This window comes from Nycticebus coucang, chromosome 20, assembly GCF_027406575.1.
Source record: "Nycticebus coucang isolate mNycCou1 chromosome 20, mNycCou1.pri, whole genome shotgun sequence".
Taxonomy (NCBI): Eukaryota; Metazoa; Chordata; class Mammalia; order Primates; family Lorisidae; genus Nycticebus; species Nycticebus coucang.
The window spans coordinates 40,884,939-40,904,976 of record NC_069799.1 but is presented as its reverse complement, the minus strand read 5'-3'; the positions used below and the strand labels follow the sequence as shown (position 1 = coordinate 40,904,976).

The following is a 20,038-nucleotide window of genomic DNA, read 5'->3' as shown; positions in this document are numbered from 1 at the left end:
CACTCAACTGTACACTTCAAATGGGTATATTGAATGGTATGTGACGTATATCTCAATAAAGCTGCCATGCATTTAAAAAGTGAATTATAGGCTCTGCACCCATAGCACAGTGGTTATGGCGTCGGTCACATGCACCGAGGCTGGCGGGTTCCAACCCAGCCCAGGCCAGCTAAACAACAATGACAACTGCAACAACAACAAACAAATAGCTGGGCATTGTGACGGGCACCTATTGTCTTAGATACTTGGGAGGCTGAGGCAAGACAATCACTTATGCCCAAGAGTTTGAGGTTGCTTTGAGCTGTGAGCTGTGATGCCAAGGAACTCTACCGAGGGTGACATAGTGAGACTCTGTCTCAAAAAAAAAAAAGTGAATTATAGAAATCCTACCAAAAAATTTAGAGTAATTTAATGAGGATGGAAGGGAGAATAGGTACATTCACATCACTGCATAGAACAAAATTTCAGTCTTTCCCCTACTTCTGCATAATCTAGTTACCAGCTTCCATCACTGGAGGTAGGTAGTAAGTAGGGTATGTTCCTAGGGGTATTTTATGCATATGGTTTGTTATTCCTTTTGACATAAATAATATATATAATCGTTCTTATATAAATGGCATACTAATCACATTGTTATATACTTTGCTTTTTTTCTTAAGAGTATATTTAGTAAAGCATTCCATATTAATACAAAAAGCTTTGACCTTATAGCATTTCATTCCTTGAACTTATAACACACTCTAATGTTTGATATGACATGCATACCTAACTTAATATCGGTAATTTTAAGCTAAATGTGTTTTCAAATGTTATTAGCAAACTCATTTCACACTACCTTTAATAAAGTTTTTCATTTAAGTTTTTTTTTTTTTTTTGCTTTTGCTTTTTGAGATAGAATCTCAAGCTGTCGCCCTTGGTAGAGTGCTGTGGCGTCACAGCTCACAGCAACCTCAAACTCCTGGGCTTAAGTGATTCTCTTGCCTCAGGCTCCCAAGTAGCTGGGACTACAGGTGCCCACCACAACGCCTGGCTATTTTTTTGTTATGGTGGTTGTTGTTTAGCTGGCCCAGGCCGGGTTTGAACTTGTCAGCTTCAGTGTATGTGGCTGCTGCCATAACCACTGTGCTACAGGCACCAAGCCCATTTAAAGTTTTTTTCTTTCCTTTTTTTTTTGAGACAAAGTCTCACTATGTCACCCTTAGTAGAGTGTCGTAACATCACAGCAATCTCAAACTCCTGGGCTCAAAGTGGTTCTCTTGCCTCAGCTTCCTGAGTACCTGGGACTACAGGCCCCACCACAACACGCCTGGCTATTTTTTGTTTAGCTGGACCAGGCTGGGATGGAACCCACTAGCCCCGGTGCATGTGGCCAGTGCCTAACCACCAAGCTACAAGTGCTGAGCCTGTTTTTTTTTTTTTGAAACAGAGTCTCACTTTGTTGAGTGCCGTGGTGTCATCATAGGTCACAGCAACCTCAAATTCTTGCGCTCAAGTGATGCCTCAGCTTCCAAGTAGTTGGGCCTACAGGAACCCACCACAATGCCTGGCTAATTTTTCTCCTTTTGGTAGAGATGGGGTCTTGCTCTTGCTCAGGCTGATCTCTACCTCCTAAAGTCAAGCAATCTGCCTGTTTTGGCCTCCAAGAGTGCTAGGATTATAGGCATGAACCACCACACCCAGCCTTCATTTAAGGTTTTGATAACAAAAAGTTACAATATTTACTGATAAGAAAAAGCAACTGCACTGATTTTACCATTTTCTTCAACTGCCATTTATTAAAGGCCTTCTGCATGCCTTTTGTTCAATACATACTATATACACAAGCTTTGCTAACCCTCTAACCTAAAAATCAGCAAAATGAATATTGTCAGAAACTACTGGATAATCAACAAACTGCATGTGAAAATGAGAAGTTCAAGACCAGCCTGAGCAAGTATAAGACCCCATCTCTAAAAATAGCCAGGCATTCTAATGGGTGCCTGTAGTCCCAGCTACTTGGGAGGCTTAGGCAAGAGGATGGCTTGAGCCAAGAGTTTGAGGTTGCTATGAGATATGATGCCACAACACTCTGCTGAGGGTGACAAAGTGAGACTGTCTCAAAAAAAAAAAAAAATTAAACTGCTTACTCAGAGTTGACAATAATTAATGAGTGACACGGACTTGGAGATATATTATTTTATTCCTTTTGTATCTATATTTACAATTTATCAGAATGAAACTGTAAAAATTATTCTCATCATCAACATCATTAATGTTTTCATAAGTATAAGGAAAAAGGCACATAAAAAATCAAAAAGCTTAAAAAAAAGAGCACTAATCTAAGAAATATAACACTGGTATGTATTCTAGCCAGGCACAGTAGCTCACTCCTATAATCCTAGCATGCTGGGAGGCCAAGGCAGGAGGCTTGCTTGAGACTAGCCTGAGCAAAGCCAGACCCCCATCTCTACTAAAAATAGAAGAAAATAAACTAGGGGTAGTGGTGTATAGTCCCAGCTACTCAGAAGGTTAAGGCAGGAGGACTGCTTGAGCCCAGTGGTTTGATGTTGCACTGAACTCTGATGATGCCACTGCATTCCAGCCTGGACAAGACAGTGAAACCCTGTCTCACTTAAAAAAAGCAAAAAGGTTTTCCTTCATTCCATTTCTCTCAAAACCACTTTGTTTTAAGGCCTATATTTTAGGTAAGAAGAAATAGAATCCCTTTAATTAGAATGTTATACAAATTCCTTCATCTTGATGATCGTCCTTAAAATTACTCTCATTTTGGGTGGCGGGTTCAAACCCGGCCCCGGCCAAACTGCAACAAAAAAATAGCTGGGCTCTGGGGTGGGCTCCTGTAATCCCAGCTACTCGGAAGGCTGAGGCAAGAGAATCGCCTAAGGCCAGGAGTTGGAGGTTGCTGTGAGCTGTGTGATGCCACGGGACTCTACCAAGGGCGATAAAGTGAGACTCAGTCTCGAAACAAAAAAATTACTCTCATTTTAGTTGCCTAAAAATTAACTTACAAGCTAGTCAAAGTTTAAAATATCTACCTACCTGGAAGTGCCAATATAAAGCCATAAACTGCTGATCCCTACAATATATTTTGTCCTTACCTTCCACTATATACAAAAATTAACTCATAATGCCAGCCTGAGAAAGAATGAGACCCCATCTCTACTTAAAATAAATAAATAAATAAATGAATTAGCCAAGCATTGTGGTAGGCTAATAGTCCCAGTTATTCAGGAGGCTGAGACAGAAAGATCATTTAAACCAGGAGTTCAAGGTTGCTGTGAACTAGGCTGATGCCACTGCATTCTAGACAAGATGACAGAGTGAGACTTAAAAAAAAAAAAAAAAATTTTACTCAAAATGGACCAAAACTTAAATAAAAGTTAAACAATAAAAGCCTTAGAAGAAAACACAAGGGAAAAGCTTCATGACATTGGATTTAGCAATGATTTCCTGGATATACTACATAACAGCAAATGCATGAGCAACAAAAGGCAGACATGCTAGTCATCACCCAAATTAAAACGTTCATGCAAAGGGTTTGGCGCCTGTAGCACAGTGGTTACAGCACCAGCCACAAACACGGAGGGTGGCAGGTTCGAATTTGGCCCAGGCCAACTAAACACCGACAACTGCAGCAAAAAAAAGCTGGACGTTGTAGTGGGCGCCTGTAGTATCAGCTACTTGGGAGGCTGAGACAACAGAATCGCTTAAACCCAAGAGTTTAAGGTTGCTGTGAGCTGTGATGCCCCAGCACTCTATGGAGGGTGACATAGTGAAACTCTGTCTCAAAAAAAGCCTATAGTCCCAGCTACTCGGGAGGCTGAGGCAAGAGAATCGCATAAGCCCAGGAGTTGGAGGTTGCTGTGAGCTATGATGCCACCGCACTCTACCAAGGGTGAAAAAGTGAAACTCTGACTCTTAAAAAAAAAAAAAAAATACATGCAAAGGCCCTACCAAAAGAATAAAATAACAAACCACAGAATAGAAGAAAGTATTTATAAATCTGGCTGGGTGAGGTGGTTCACGCCTGTAATCCTAGCACTCTGGAAAGCTGAGGCAAGTGGACAGTCTGAGCTCAGGAGTTTGAGACCAGCCTAACCTAGAGTGAGATCCCATCTCTAAAAATAGCCGGGTGTTGTGGTGGGTGCCTGTAGTCCCAGCTACTGGGGAGGCTGAGGCAAGAGGAGGCTTGAGCCTAAGAGCTGAAGGTTGCTATGAGCTGTGACACTGTGGCATTCTACCTAGGGTGACAGCTTGACACTGTCTCAAAAAATATATATATACACATATATATAAATATATAAATCATATGACTAATAAAAGGATTAATATTCATTGTATATAAAGAATGCTTACAACTCAACAACAAAAAGCCCAACTCCATTTAAAAATGAGCAAACCGGGCGGCGCCTGTGGCTCAGTCGGTGGGGCGCCGGCCCCATATACTGAGGGTGGCGGGTTCAAGCCCAGCCCCGGCCAAACCGCAACCAAAAAATAGCCGGGCGTTGTGGCGGGCACCTGTGGTCCCAGCTGCTTGGGAGGCTGAGGCAAGAGAATCGCTTAAGCCCAGGAGTTGGAGGTTGCTGTGAGCTGTGTGAGGCCACGGCACTCTACAGAGGGCCATAAAGTGAGACTCTGTCTCTACAAAAAAAAAAAAAAAAAAAAAAAAAATGAGCAAGCCAGGCATAGTGGCTCACATCTATAATTCCAGCAGATTGGAGGACACTTGAGGCCAGCAGTTCAAAATCAGCCTGTACAAAATAGCAAGATGCCATCTCTACATAAAAATTTTTGAAAAATATTAGCTCAGCAAGCTGACATTGGTCTGCAGTCCCAGTTACTCAGCAGGATGAGGTGGGAGGATCACCAAGCACAAGAGTTCAAGGCTACAGTAAGCTAGATTGTGCCACTGCACTTCAGCCTGGGTAACGAAGCAAGACCTTGGCTCTAAAAAATAAATTCATTAATTTAAAACTGGGAAAACGTTGAATACACATTTCTCCAAATAAAATATACCCATGGGTGTTAAACATGGAAATGAAAGGTTGATATTCGCCGTAGTGAAAACTCATATCACAAAGAGAGAAGGGAGAAATAAATCAAATTGCAAAAATCATAGAATTTCACCAAACCACAAAGACAAAAATACAACAAAGAATTATAAAACATCTAGAAAATAATTAACAGTATGACAGAAATAAAGCCTCACATATCAGTATTAACCTTAGACATAAATGAGTTAAATGCTTCACTCAAAAAATACAGATACAGAGGCAGGTGCAGAGGCTCACACCTGTAATCCTAGCACCCTGAGAGGCCAATGTGGGAGGATCCCTTGACCTCAGGAGTTCAACACCAGCCTAAGGCAGAATAAGAATCTACTAAAAATAGGAAAAATTATCAAGGCATTGTGGCAGGCACCTATAATTGCAGCTACTCGGGAAGCTAAGGCAGGAGGATCCCTTGCCCCAGCAGTTTGAGGTTGGTATGAACTAGGCTGTCACCGCAGCACTCTAGCCTGGGCAACAGAATGAAACGCTTATCTCAAATTAAAAAAGAAAAGGTACAAAGGCCAGGCACGGTGACTCATGCCTATAATCTCTAGCACTCTGGAAGGCCAAGGCGAGTGAATTGCTCTGAGTTCACAGGTTCAAGACAGAGTGAGCAAAATCGAGATCCCATCTCTAAAAATAGCTGGGTATTGAGGTGGGTGCCTGTAGTTCCAGCTACTCAGGAGGCTGAGGCAAGAGAATCACTTGAGCCCAAGAATTCGAGGTTGCTGTGAGCTCTGATGCCCTGGCACTGCACCAAGGGTGACAAAGTGAGATTCTGTTTCAAAAAAAAAGAAAGAAAAGAAAAAAATTAACAAAGAAAGACTGAACTTAAATTGGACTTTAGACCAAACAGAATTAATAGACACTTACAGAAACATTCTACCCAACAACAGCAAATATTAAAAAATTATTTTTACCAGCACATAGAACATTCTCCCAGACAGATTACATTAGGCCACAAAACCAATCTTTTCTTTTTTTTTTTTTTGAGTCAGAGTCTCATTATGTTGCCCTCAGTAGAGTGCAATGGTGTCATAGCTCACAGCAACCTCCAGCTCTTGTGTTTAGGCGATTCTCTTGCCTCAGCCTCCCAAGTAGCTGGGACCACAGGTGCCCGCAACAATGCCCGGCTACTGTTATTGTTATTGTTGTTTAGCAGGCCCTGGCCGGGTTCAAACCCACCAGCCCCGGTGCATGTGGCCGGTACCCTAACCACTGAGCAATAGGTGCCCAGCCAACACGAAACCTATCTCAACAAATTTTTAAGAAATAGAAACCATATCAAGTATCTTTTCAGACCACAATGGAATATGCTAGAAATCAACAAGAGGATCTTCAGAAACAATGCAAATACATGGAAGCTAAACAACATGCTCCTGAACTATCACTGGGTCAAAAAAAACAAAACAAAACAGAAATTAAAAGTTTTTTTGAAATACATAAAAATGAAAATACAGCATACCAAAACCTGTTGGGTACAGCAAAAGCAGAGCTCAAAGGTAAGTTTACAGTATTAAATGCCTACATCCAAAAATTAGAAAGATCACAAATTCATAACCTAATGTCATAACACAAGGAAGTAGAAAAAGAATAAATCAAACCCAAAGTTGGCTGAAGAAAAGTAATAACAAACATCAGAGCAGAATTAAATTGAGGCCCCCCTCGCAAAAATAAGACCAATGAAATAAAAAGTTAAAAAAATTAAAATAAATTAAAAAATTTTTAAAAAGAAATAAAAAGTTGGTTCCTCAAAAAAGATAAACAAAATTAATTACCCACAATTTAGATTAACCAAGAAGAGAAGATCCAAAGAAACAGAATCAGAAATGAAAAAGGAGGCCAGGCATGGTAATCCTAGCCCTCTGGGAGACCAAGGTGGGTGGATTGCCTGTGCTCAGGAGTTCAAGACCAGCCTACTCTACTAAAGTAGAGCGAGACCCCATCTCTACTAAAAATAGAAAACTAGCTGGGCATTGTAGCAGGCACCTGTAGTCCCAGCTACTGGGGAGGCTGAGGCAAAAGGATCTTTGAAGACAGCAATTTGAGGTTGCTTTAGCTGTGACACCAGGGCACTCTAAGCCTGGGGCAACAGAGTGAGACTCTCTCAAAAAAGAAAGAAAGAAGGAAAGAAATGAAAACAGAGACACTATAAATGATACCACAGAAATACAAAAGGTCATCAGAGAGTATTATGCATAACTACACACCTACAAACTAGAAAAGCCAGAGGAAATGGATAAATTCCTGTAAACATACAACTCCTGAGATTGAACTGAGAAGAAAGAGGAGTCCTGTACAGACCTCTGACAAGCAGTGAGACAACAATAAAAAAATCTGCCAACAAAAAAAAAAGTCTAAGACCAGATGAATTCACAGATGAATTGTATCAAACCTGCAAAGAAGAACTAATACCAATTCTCCCAACACAGTTCCAAAAAATCAAGGAGGGGCGAATTCTCCCCACCTTCCTATGAGGCCAGTACCATCCGATACCAAAAACAGACAAGGGAACACACATATGCCCATAACACTACACATCAATATCCCCGATAAACACAGATGCAAATATCCTCAACAAAACACTAACAAATGCAATCCGACAGCATATCAAAAAGATCATGCACCATTATCGAATGGGTTTTATACCAGGGACACAAAGATGGTTCCATTTACACAAGTCGGAAAAAAAAAATTTACACACGTCGATAAATGTGATATATCACATGAACAGAATTAAAGACAAAAACTATATGATCATCTCAGCAGACACAGAAAAAGCATTCAATAAAATTCAGCATTCTTTCATTATAAAAATCCTCAACAAACTAGACATTGGGAGACGAGGTGGGAGAAATACTTGAGGTCTGGAATTGGAGAACAGCCTGAGCACAAGCAGGACCCTCTCTACAAAAAAAAAGAAAGAAAGAAAACAGGTGGGTGTGGTAGTGCATGCCCATAGTCACCACTATATGAGAGGCCAGGAGTTTGAGGTTGCAGTGAACTATGATGACACCACTGCACTCTAGCCATGATGACAGAGCAAGACCCTGCCTCAATTAAAAAAAAAAAAACAAAGTCCATATATAACAAATCTACAGCCAATATGAAGCCGGAAGAGAAGCTGAGAGCATTCCCCCTAAGAACTAGATGTCCACGTTAACCATTCTTATTCAACAAAGTATTAGAAGTCTTCAACAGAGCAGTTAGGGAAGAGAAAAAAATACCATGCATCAAAATTGGAAAAGAGGAAGTCAAGTCGTCCCTATTTACTGATATGATCATATATTTAGAAAACCTTAAGGACTCTATAAAAAAAACGTAGCTGGATTGTTATTAGCATACAGAAATGCTACTGATTTGTGTACATGGATTTGTATCCTAAAATTTTTTCTGAATTCATGTGCCATATCTGAGCACCAAATCAAGAAGGCAAGCCCATTTACAATAGCTGCAAAAAATGAATGCCTAGGAATATATTTAACCAAGAAGGTAAAAGACTATTCAGGGACATCTATAAAACACTAATGAAAAAAACTGTAGATGACATAAACGAGTGAAAAATCATCCCAGGCACATGGATCAGAACTATTATCACTAAATCGATCATACTGCATACTGCCTAAAGCAATCTGTAAGTTCAACATGATCTTGTCAAAATATCAACATCATTTTTCACAGAATTAGAACAATTCTAAAGTTGATATGGAACCAAAAAAAGAGCCGTAATAGCCAAAACAATTCTAAGCAAAATAACAAAGCTGGAGGCATCACACTGTCTGATTTCAAATTACAGTACAAGGCCATAGTAGCCAAAACAGCATGGTATTGGTATAAAAAAATAAACATATATTAATGGAACAGAACAGAGAACCCAGAAATAAAATCATATACCTATAGTCAAGTCATCTTTGATAAAGCTGACAACATACACCAAAGAAAATACAGTCTTTACAATAAATAGCGCTGAGAAAATTGGACTGCCATATGCAGAAGAATGAAACTGGATCCCTACATCTCACCACATATACAAATCAACTCAAAATGGATTAAAGCCTTGAATGTAAGACCTGAAACTACAAAAACACTAGAAGAAAACCCAGGGAAGGCTCGGAGCCTGTAGCTCAGCAGCTAGGGTGCCAGCCACATACACTGGAGCTGGTGGGTTCGAATCCAGCCCAGGCCTGCCAAACAATGACAACTACAACCAAAACATAGCCAGGCATTGTGGCAGGTGCCTGTAGTGCCAGCTACTTGGGAGGCTGAGGCAAGAGAATCACTTAAGCCCAAGAGTTTGAGGTTGCTGTGAGCTATGACACCACAGCACTCTACCCAGGGCAACAGCTTGAGACTCTGTCTTACAAAAAAAGAAAACTGGGCGGCACGTGTGGCTCAGTGGGTAGGGCGCCGGCCCCATATAGCAATGGTGACGGGTTCAAACCCGGCCCCAGCCAAATTGCAACAAAAAAATAGCTGGGCGTTGTGGCGGGCGCCTGTAGTCTCAGCTACTTGGGAGGCTGAGGCAAGAGAATCACCTAAGCCCAGGAGTTTGAGGTTGCTGTGAGCTGTAACACTACGGCACTCTACCGAGGGTGACATAGTGAGCCTGTGTCTCTAAAAAAAAAAAAAAAAGTGTCCTGTGCTTTCTCTCCTTGAACTAAATTAAAACAAAGCTGAGAAATTCAAGAAGTATTCACATAGGGTAAATCTAACATTTCATTCTTTGAAAAGCAATCTGTGTTAGAACAAGATTCACTGAGTTACTAAATACTTATTAAATAGTCTAGACCTCCAATAGGGACTGGAAATGTTACCTTCAAGAAGCTTACAGCTGATAAGGAAAAAAATGATAAACTGTCAATCTGATTGATGAAAAAAATGACACATACAATTAGGCTATAATTCAATGATTAACTGTAACATCATTTATAATATTAAAGTATATAAAAGAAATCTTTTAGATTTAAATAACTAAAATCGTCAAATCTGTACACTTACAGAGTTTATATAAACCTAACATACTACACATATTTTATATGGTAGTCTTATACATAGTTGTCTAATGCTTTAAAAACATTCTATTAAATATTTTCTACGAAAGATTATGCTTCTCTGACCTAGAAACCAGCTACTTAATCTCACCAAAAAAAAAAAAAATCTTCTAAAAGATAGGAAACAATAACAAAAATAACAAAAAAAAATCAAACTGAACTGAACAGTTCTTAAATCAAGAACAATCTTTAAAAAAGGTACAACAATTTACACAAAAAGTATCTGAGGCCAGGCGAGGTGGCTCACGCCTGTAATCCTAGCACTCTGGGAGGCCGAGACAAATGGATTGCCTGAGCTCACAGGTTGGAGATTAGCTTGAGACAGAGCGAGACCTCATCTCTAAAAACGGCTGGGCATTGCGGCAGGCACCTGTAGTCCCAGGTACTTGGGAGGCTGAAGCATGAAAATTGCTTGAGCTCAAGAGTTTGAAGTTGCTGGTTGCTGTAAGCTATGACACCACAGCACTCTACCAAGGGCAACAAAGTGAGACTCTATCTCCAAAAAAAAAAGCATCTGGCTAAAATGTCAACCAATATGAAACGTATTACAAATTCAGTAGAGAATACAATGCAAGTCTGGATTTTTAATTCTTCAAAATAATAAAGCTTAAAGAAAGAAAAAATATTCCACCTCCTTTCCTACAAATGACTCACTCAGGATTCCACTGCACCCCAAAAGTCACTGCAGATCTAACATCATAACCTTAACACTTCCCATTGTCTCAAAACTTTGAAGAATCAAAGGAGTATCTCCAATAAGTCTTTCCCAATTAAAAGCCAAATACGAATTAGATAAATCTACATATTCTTGAAGACAGGTAGCACAAGGATTATGCTAACATGTGTGATTTGAGAGACACATTACTGTTAAAATTCAAACCCAAGCAAAGAGCCAGATCACCCTGAACAGATATTTTGATTAACTGATTACTAAGAGAGGATTCAGTAATACATCTCAAGTATCAATAACTTATTATAAATCTCATGGTAACATTCCAAATTTCTGCTTGTTTTTCCAAGATTTAACGTTAGCCAGTCATAAGTCTTGATAATATTAAGACTCAAAAGCTGATCCTGTCATCAATATTTTAAACTTGATAGTACACACATGAAAAAATTGTTTTCAATCATAACCATTTCTCCAACATATACAAAAAATAGGCAGCTAAGATGAAGCACAAAAGAAAATAGTGCAAAAAAAAAAAGGAAAGAATTAGTGCAAACTTCTGGCTCAGTGCCCGTAGCACAGTGGTTATGGTGCCAGCCAAATACACAGAGTCTGGTGGGTTCGAACCCAGCCTGGGCCAGCTAAACAACAAGACAATTGCAACAAAAAAAAATAGCTGGGCGTTGTGGCAGGTGCCTGTAGTCCCAGCTACTTGGGAGGCTGAGGCAAGAGAATCGCTTAAGCCCAAGAGTTTGAGGTTGCTGTGAGCTGTGATGCTACAGCACTCTACTGAGGGCAACATAGTGGCACTGTCTCAAAAAAAGAAAAAGAAAGGAAAAGAAAAGAAATAGTGCAAACTTCTATTAAAAAAAAAAACTCACAATCTTTTTTTTTTTTTTTTTTTTTTGTGACAGTCTCACTCTGTTGCCCTGGGTAGAGTGCCATGTGCCATGGTGTCATAGCTCACAGCAATCTCCAACTCTTAGGCTTGAGCAATCCTCTTGCTCTAGTCTCCAAGTAGCTGGGACTACACGCATGTACAATACTTCGCTAGTTTTTTTAAAGATGGAGTTCTTGCTCTTGCTCAGGCTGGTCTCAAACTGCAGAGCTCAAGCTATCCACCAGCCTCAGCCTCACAAAGTGCTAGGATTACACACGTGAGCCACCTCGCCTGGCCTATAAACTGCCCTTTAAACAACTCCACATCTGTAGATCAAAAACTCAGAGGGCAGGGACCAAATCAGATTTTCTCTTCTTTCTACAATTTCTCTTTAGGTGTTCTCATCCTGTCTCACAACTTAAATAGTACTTAATACTCTGAAAAATACAAGGGATCAAAGCAACCTATGCCATCATTTCTGCAAAGTGGAGGACTAATATAAATATATTTGCTTGTAAGTGCACGAAGTATTTCTTTGGAGGGATAGGTAAGAGCTAACACTGGCTCTAAGGAAAACTGGGTGAGGGAGATTTTAATTCTATTCCCTATTGGGCATTTTAAGTTTTGAGCCATGTGAATATAGTTTTTATTTAAAACATAAATATAGTATACCAATAAATAAATGTGATGACTCTGCATCTCTCTCCACTAGAATTTAAGTTCCATGAAGGCAGAGATTTATGTCCATTTTTTCCACAATCTGGTCCAACTCTGGTGCTTGAGAAACATTTGTTGAATGAATCAATGACTCCTTGACCTCACCACTAGTTCTAGACTTGCAAATCCAATTGATCCAATTGCCTACTTCTTTCTCACCTCCATCTGAACAACTAGATCTAACTTAATATGTCCCATCCAACACCATCCCATGTAGCAGTTTGCTCCCCTCACCTCTTCCCCATCTCAGTACATGGCACCATCATCCTCCAGTTGAAGACAAAAGCCCAGAAGTCATTCCTGTCCCAATCAACAGGATGTAAATCCTGTCATCCAAACCATGCCAAGTTCAATAAATATCTTTAACTCCAAAATACACCACAAAACCTTTTCACTTGTCCCTTAACATTCCATACTCACAGGCTGGGTGCGGTGGCTCACACTTGTAATCCTAGCACTCCGGGAGGCTGAGGTAGGTGGATTGCCTGAGCTCAGGAGTTGAGACCAGCCTGAGCAAAAGCAAGACTCTGTCTCTACTAAAAATAGAAAAACTGGGTGGCACCTGTGGCTCAGTGAGTAGGGCGCCGGCCCCATATACAGAGGGTGGCAGGTTCCAACCCGGCCTGGCCTAACTGCAACAAAAAAATAGCCAGATGTTGTGGCGGGCACCTGTAGTACCAGCTACTTGGGAGGCTGGGGCAAGAGAATCGCCTAAGCCCAAGAGCTGGAGATTGCTGTGAGCTATGACACCACAGCACTCTACCCAAAGTGACAGCTTGAGACTCTGCCTCAAAAAAAAATGAAAATAAAAATTCCATAGTCACTACTCTTCTCACTAGTCTCCCCTTTTCTCCAATCTACAAGTCAAATTGCAAATCAGACCATATGACTCCCAGCTTATCATAGAATTCCAATAGCTTTTCAATATATTATAAGAATAAAAGCCAAACTCCTTTGGACTGCAGGACCTCATAGGATCTTGCCCCTGGCTAGGACATATACAACCTATTGTATCTCACCTGCGCTGAGCTACTTTCAGCTGGCTGGTAATCACCTTGATACCACCTCCGCCTTTTCCATTTGTTCCTCCCTCCGACAGGAACTCTCTTCTCTCAGAACTTCCAAAGGCTACATCCTTCTCATTTCTCAGGTATCAGGTCAAAGGTCACCTCAGAAAGACCTTTCCAAAACACAGCATCTGAAATAGTCTTCTCCCACCCTATCTGTATTTCCATCATATCACTTATTCTCTGAAATTATTTTTATTTTCTACTTATTGTCTTTCTCTCCCCAGACAGAATCGAAGATCCAATTGGGCAGAAAGAAGAGGTTATTTCATATGTCTTTTATATTGTTGTATCCATAATGCCTGCAATACCTCTTGGGAGATAAACCAGATGCTTAAGAAATATTTGTCAACTGATAAATAAGGCAAAATGACCTTACAGAAGGTCCACAACATTTAGTTAAGTGACAAACTGGTGAGGACAGAAGACATGGACAGAACACATTTATAGGACACTGAAAATCGCCAGAGATGATGGCAAATGAAGAGTATTTCAGATGCATATAATCATCAAAAGATATTTTTCACAGACTATGCATATGCACACTGTAGAAATGTTCCTCAAACTCATAAACAGCAGCTGAAAACACAGACAATTCAAAACACTGTGTATATCTACCTGTTACTTCATCTGACTCTTTTGGAAGGGTCTTTCAAATACTGTTTATAGGCAAAAGGGGCAAAGTAACTAATTTGTTCATTTGTCTGTCTCGAAAAGGATGTCAGATTCTAAAGGGCAGGGAATGGCGCTTTGAATATTTTTAAATGTTAACTATGTACTCGGTAGTCAATCAGAACAAACTGATTATTTCCCATACTTTACCATGAATTTAGATTTGGAACAAGTCCAACTCAAAATATCTTCCTATTAAAAAGTCAAAGCCTATAGGGCATCTTAACAGTTTACAGCTTATCTTCAAAATTTAAGCTTCCACGGCACTGCCCTTTAACTGGTAATAGTAATCATCCATGTGGGGAAGGTGAAGACTTAATAACAATAACAATCTGCAATTCACAGATTTTATTTGCATCCTTGTAATGGTAGGGAATGGTCCAGATTCCCCAGAGTGCAAGCTAGTGCTGGAGAGTCTGAGGATCTTATTTCACCAGACCCTAAGTGCTGAAATAGGAGGTCTAGCAAGCACGTAGAATACTCCTCCCCAAAGCTATCAATCGTGCCTATCTGCAGAAACAAAAGTGAAAATACTCATGGAAAGGATGTATGAGATTGCTGCCCCTCCTTGACACACAGAGTTGTGTATCCCCATCAGCACGTAAATAAGCAGGAGTCCACGCACTCTCTCACCTTCTCTCCCTGAGGAGGAAAATGGGGCCGAGGGAGGGGCGGCCAAGATCGGGTTGGGGAGGCCCAGGATCCAGTCCAGGGGGGTGGCTGGGCTTAGGGGTCAGCGCTCTGGGGAGCCGAGGTCACTTACAGGACACCACGCTCCCAGGCCTCCCCCTTTCATCCCTCTCCCCTCCTCCTCGCCCCCAACTCCTTTCCCTCGCCCCATCCCCACTACCCATTAACCGAGAAGGGAAGTTTCCCGGCGCCTGCAGCCCGGCTCCGCGACCCTCAGCGGGTTACCTTCTGCAGAAGTGGGGCAAGGGGACTAGGGACAAGGGGAGGGGGAGGCGGCCCGAAAGAGTGAAGGACGAAGCCCCCGGCGAGGAAGGTGGGCGGCGGCGGCGGCGGCTGTCAGCTCGCGTTCCCCGATCACAGCGCTGCCATTACTGTGCGCCGAGGCCGCCTCCCCGGCCGGCCGCCGCCACCAGCCCAGGAGACGCGGGGGGTGGGGAACGAATCCGGGAGCCCGCGCGCTGACACTCACCTGCCTCCGCGAGGAAATAAAGCGCAGCCGGGACGGGACAGGAGCGATGGGGACGGGGGAGAAGGGGGAAAGGATGGGCCGATTACGGGATCGGCACAACAATCGTGCTCCTGAGCGCCTGGCTTTTCTCAACACACACCCTTCGGTCTCCTTCTTCCGCTGCTTCCAAATCCCCCCTCGGAAAGCAATGGTAAAGTCCGCGGTACGGCAAGCGCAGGGAGCCCAGTTTAGTACCATTGCTAAAGGCCATGGAAACCGATATTCGAAATGATTCCCTGCTGTGTTCTCAGTCAAGATTACCGCGGTACGCTGGGCTCAAGACGCACAGTCCCCACCAAGTTTGAGGACTACTACAACCAATACGTCAGAATGGCGTTCTCAACAACAGTGTTTTTTCTTGAGTTGTTTCAGACCTGTGTGTGTGTGCTAGGGCACCTCAATCCTCTTGGCAACACAATTCCACAGGCTTTGCAAATGATGAAAAACATTAGCAAAGCTACCTTACCCTCTGAAAAACTCCTTTTCTACTGGGTGCATATCTACAAATTCTGGGACATAAATGTAGTTTCAATAAAGGAACTTCTTTTCACAGCTTTGGTCACCTAACTTCCCACCTCATCCTCCCCAATCTCCAACCATACCCATTGAGTATGAGAAGTTTTGAATGGCAGGTGACGTTGATACAAATGTAGAATTACTCATCACCTCCTCATACACACAGGCCCACAAGAGAAAAAAAGCCAGGTTTTATTCGTTATTTGCATTCCAAATCAGCAAGATCTCATGGTCCTAGGTACCTTCTGAGCAAGCTTTTGCTTTCCAACCCTTTCTTCCAAATTGTGCCAATACGTCAGGGCCCACTGAAAATCATGCCTCCTAAACTGGGCACGGTAGCTCACGCCTGTAATCCTAACATTTTGGGAGGCTGAGGCGAGTGAGCTCAGGAGTTCCAGGCCAACCTGAGCAAGAGGAAGACCCCTTCTCTATTAAAAACAGAAAAACCACCTGGGCCTTTTGGTGGGCACCTGTAGTGCTGGGTGGGCTGAGGCAAGAGGATTTCTTTTTTTTTTTTTTTTTTTTTTTGTAGAGACAGAGTCTCACTTTATGGCCCTCTGTAGAGTGCCGTGGCCTCACACAGCTCACAGCAACCTCCAACTCCTGGGCTTAAGCGATTCTCTTGCCTCAGCCTCCCAAGTAGCTGGGACTACAGGCGCCCGCCACAACGCCCGGCTATTTTTTGGTTGCAGTTTGGCCGGGGCCGGGTCTGAACCCGCCACCCTCAGTATATGGGGCCGGCGCCCCACGGACTGAGCCACAGGCGCCGCCCGCAAGAGGATTTCTTGAACCCAAGAATTTGAGGTTGCTGTGAGCTATGATGCTATGGCACATTACCCAGGGGGACAGTGAGACTCTGTCTCAATAATAATACCAATAATAATAATAGTAATAAAAATCCTGTCTCCTGACCTGATAAATCCCATCAATCTTTCTCCTCTGACTTTCTCATGATACTTGAAGTCTGTACTCTTTATCTTAATAAAGAGTTATTATGTACTAAATTCAACACTTTGTTTTCGTTCTGTGACCTTTTTTACTCCTATGTTCTCCTTCTTAATCTGACAATTCTCAAAGTATGGTCGCCAGACCTCAGGAAATTCCCAAGACCTTTTCAGAGGTCTCAAGGTTAAAAACTATTTTTGTAACAATACAACATGTTCTTTGTCTTTTTTGCTGGGTTTACATTTGCACTAATGGTACAAGCAATAGTGACACGGCTGATGCCTTGGCAGGAATCAAGACAGTGGCACCAACCTGTCCCAGTGGTCACCAGATCATTGTATTCTTCCCTGCCACATACAGGAAAGAATTGTTTTTAAAAAATAATGACTTAGGGACATCCTTGATGAACTAGTAAAAAGTATTAATTCTATTAAAAATTTTTTTTTTTTGAGACAGAGTCTCACTAGGTTGCCCTTCGTAGAGTGCTGTGGCATCACAGCTCACAGCAACCTCTAACTCTTAGGCTTAAGTGATTCTCTTGCCTCAGCCTCCCAAGTAGCCAGGACTACAGGCACCCACCCCAAAGCCTGGCTATGTTGTTGTTGTTGTTGTTGTTGTTGTAGTTGTCATTGTTGTTTTTAGCAGGCCCGGGCTGGGTTTGAACCCACCAGCCCCAGTATATGTGGCTGGCACTTTAACCACTGAGCAATGGGTGCTGAGCCAATTCTATTAAATTTTGACCCTTAAAAGCAATCTAATATTTTGTTTAAAGAAATGGGAAGTACACACACATCTCTGCTGCATGCCAAAGCAGGATGGTTGTCTTAAAGAAAAAGCACTTGTGTGCCTGAGTCACAAGATGAGCTGGCTGCATTTTTCATGAAACACCATTTTTCCTTGAAAGAACAATTGACAGACAAACATGAAATTCTAACTTGGGAATTCACAAATATTTTCTCCGCAATAAACAAAGTGAGCCTAACACTTCAAGCAAACATCTGATGGTGGTATTCATTGCCAATGATAGAATTTAGCTTTCAAGTGAAATTTGAAAATTTGGAAAACTCGTGTTCATCAACATAAGCTTGACAGCTTACACTGCTTAAAAGAATTTTCTGATGGCACTGTGATGCTAAAAATGATGTGACTTTTTGATGGTGTATGATAAAGTATGTCAACATAACCAATATTCTCCAAATAACCAATGATGAGTGTTACAAAATCATGCAAAATAAAAGATTCATTCAAAGTGCAAGATAGCAAGATGAATGGATATATTTATGTATCTGTGTGTGTGTATATACACATAATGTGAATGTGAAAGAAAAGTTCATTGATATGGTTTCAGATTCATCATTGTAACAAATGTTTAAGAAACTACCACTTGGCGTTGTGGCGGGCGCCTGTAGTCCCAGCTGCTCGGGAGGCTGAGGCAAGAGAATCGCTTAAGCCCATGAGTTGGAGGTTGCTGTGAGCTGTGTAAGGCCACGGCACTCTACCGAGGGCCATAAAGTGAGACTCTGTCTCTACAAAAAAATAAATAAATAAATAAATAAATAAAAAGAAACTACCACTTGTTGAATTCACCATAAAAAAAAAAAATCTACAGTTATCCAAAAAGACTATAAATTCTTCCTCTAAAGCCTGTGTTTCTTCATTTACATCAACCATAGAGATATCTTCCATTAAACCAAATAGAGATTTGTAAAATGTAAAACCAATACTATTCTTTTCAGTAAAATCTTTTTATTTTGGAAAACATGGTTATTTTTTATAAAAACAATTAACATTAAAATGTGCTTAGGTTTATTATTTTTAAATTATTCAACTTTTCTAATCTCTCTTTTGCAGTTCTTTTTGGGTCTTTTGTTTTTGTTTTTGAGATAGAGTCTCACTTTGTCACACTCAGTAGAGTGTAGTGCCATCATAGCTCACAGCAACTTCAAACTCTTGGGTTCAAGCGATTCTCTTGCTTCAGCCTCCAAGTAGCTGGGATTACAGGCACCTGCCAGAATGCCTGTCTATTTTTAGAGATGGGATCTCACTCTTGCTTAGGCTGGTCTCAAACCTATAGGCTCAGTCAATTCACCCACCTTGGCCTCCACGCCCACCCTGTTTTTATTTTTTATTTTTAGACAGAGTCTCACTCTGTTGCCCTGGATAGAGTGCTGTGGCATCATAACTCACAGCCACCTCAAACTCTTGGGCTCAAGTGATCCTCTTGCCTCAGCCTCCCAAGTAGCTGGGACTACCCACACCCACCACAAAGGCCAGCTAGTTTTTCTACTTTTAGTAGAGATGGGTCTAGCTCTTACTCAGGCTGGTCTTGAACTCCTGAGCTCAAGCAAGCCACAGGCCTTGGCCTCCCATAGTGCTAGGATTATAGGTGTGAGCCATCTTGCTTAGTCTTGAAGTTCTAATATAGTAACTATCAATAAACAGTTTACACAAACATAAGCTCTTTGAGGTCCTCACTAAGTATTAAGAGTGTAAGTGGTCCAGAGACCCAAAAGTTTGAGGACTGCTACTCATGAAATTCCTCTGGTCTTGTCACATTCCTTGTAAACTCTGGTTGGACTAGCAGAATTGCTGTAACACCCCCATCTACTAAATTCCAGATACCTCCCACCCTTTCACAGCTTACACAATCTCTCTCTCTTTTTTTTTTTTTATTTTGAGAAAGAGTCTCACTCAGTCACTCTGAGTAGAGTGCCACAGCGTCATAGCTCACAGCAACCTCAAATTCTTGGGCTCAAGTGATCCTCTTACCTCGGTCTCCCAAGTAGCTGGGACTACAGGTGCCCACCACAAGCTTGTCTATTTTTAGAGACTGGTCTCACTCTTGCTCAGACTGTTCTCAAACTCCTGAGCTCAGGCAATCCACCCGCTCCACCGCTTTTTTTTTTTTTTTTATAGGAATCTGGGATCATCTTGCCCTCCTGAGTTCAAGCGGTCTACCTGCCTCAGACTCCCGGAGTGTTAGGACTACAGGTGTGAGCCAACGCACCCTGGCCTCTCTAAAGATTATCAGCATCTAAACTCTTTTTTTTGAGACAGTCTCATTATGTTGCCCTTGGTAGAGTGCAACACAGCTCACAGCAACCTCAAACTCTTGGGCTTTAAGCGATTCTCTTGCCTCAGTCTCCCAAGTAGCTGGAACTATGGGCGCCCACCACAACACCTGCCTATTTTTTGGTTGTAGTTGTCATTGTCATTTGGAAGACCTGGGCTGGGTTCGAACCTGCCATCTCCGGTGTATGTAGCTGGCGCCCTG

General features: G+C 41.7%; 1 protein-coding gene across 2 annotated transcripts in view; it reads right to left on the bottom strand.

Moving 5' to 3' along the window:
- Positions 1-15,435, bottom strand: part of CUL2 (cullin 2) — a 97,888-nt gene extending 82,453 nt beyond the window's left edge. Inside the window, exon 1 of one of the 2 annotated variants that reach the window (XM_053572939.1) lies at positions 15,265-15,435. The gene's annotated coding sequence lies outside the window, so the exon portion shown is untranslated. Of the gene's footprint in view, positions 1-15,020; positions 15,212-15,264 lie in introns of those variants that run through there. The other variant, XM_053572938.1, reaches the window with a different exon arrangement.
- Between the last annotated feature and the right edge of the window lie 4,603 nt (positions 15,436-20,038).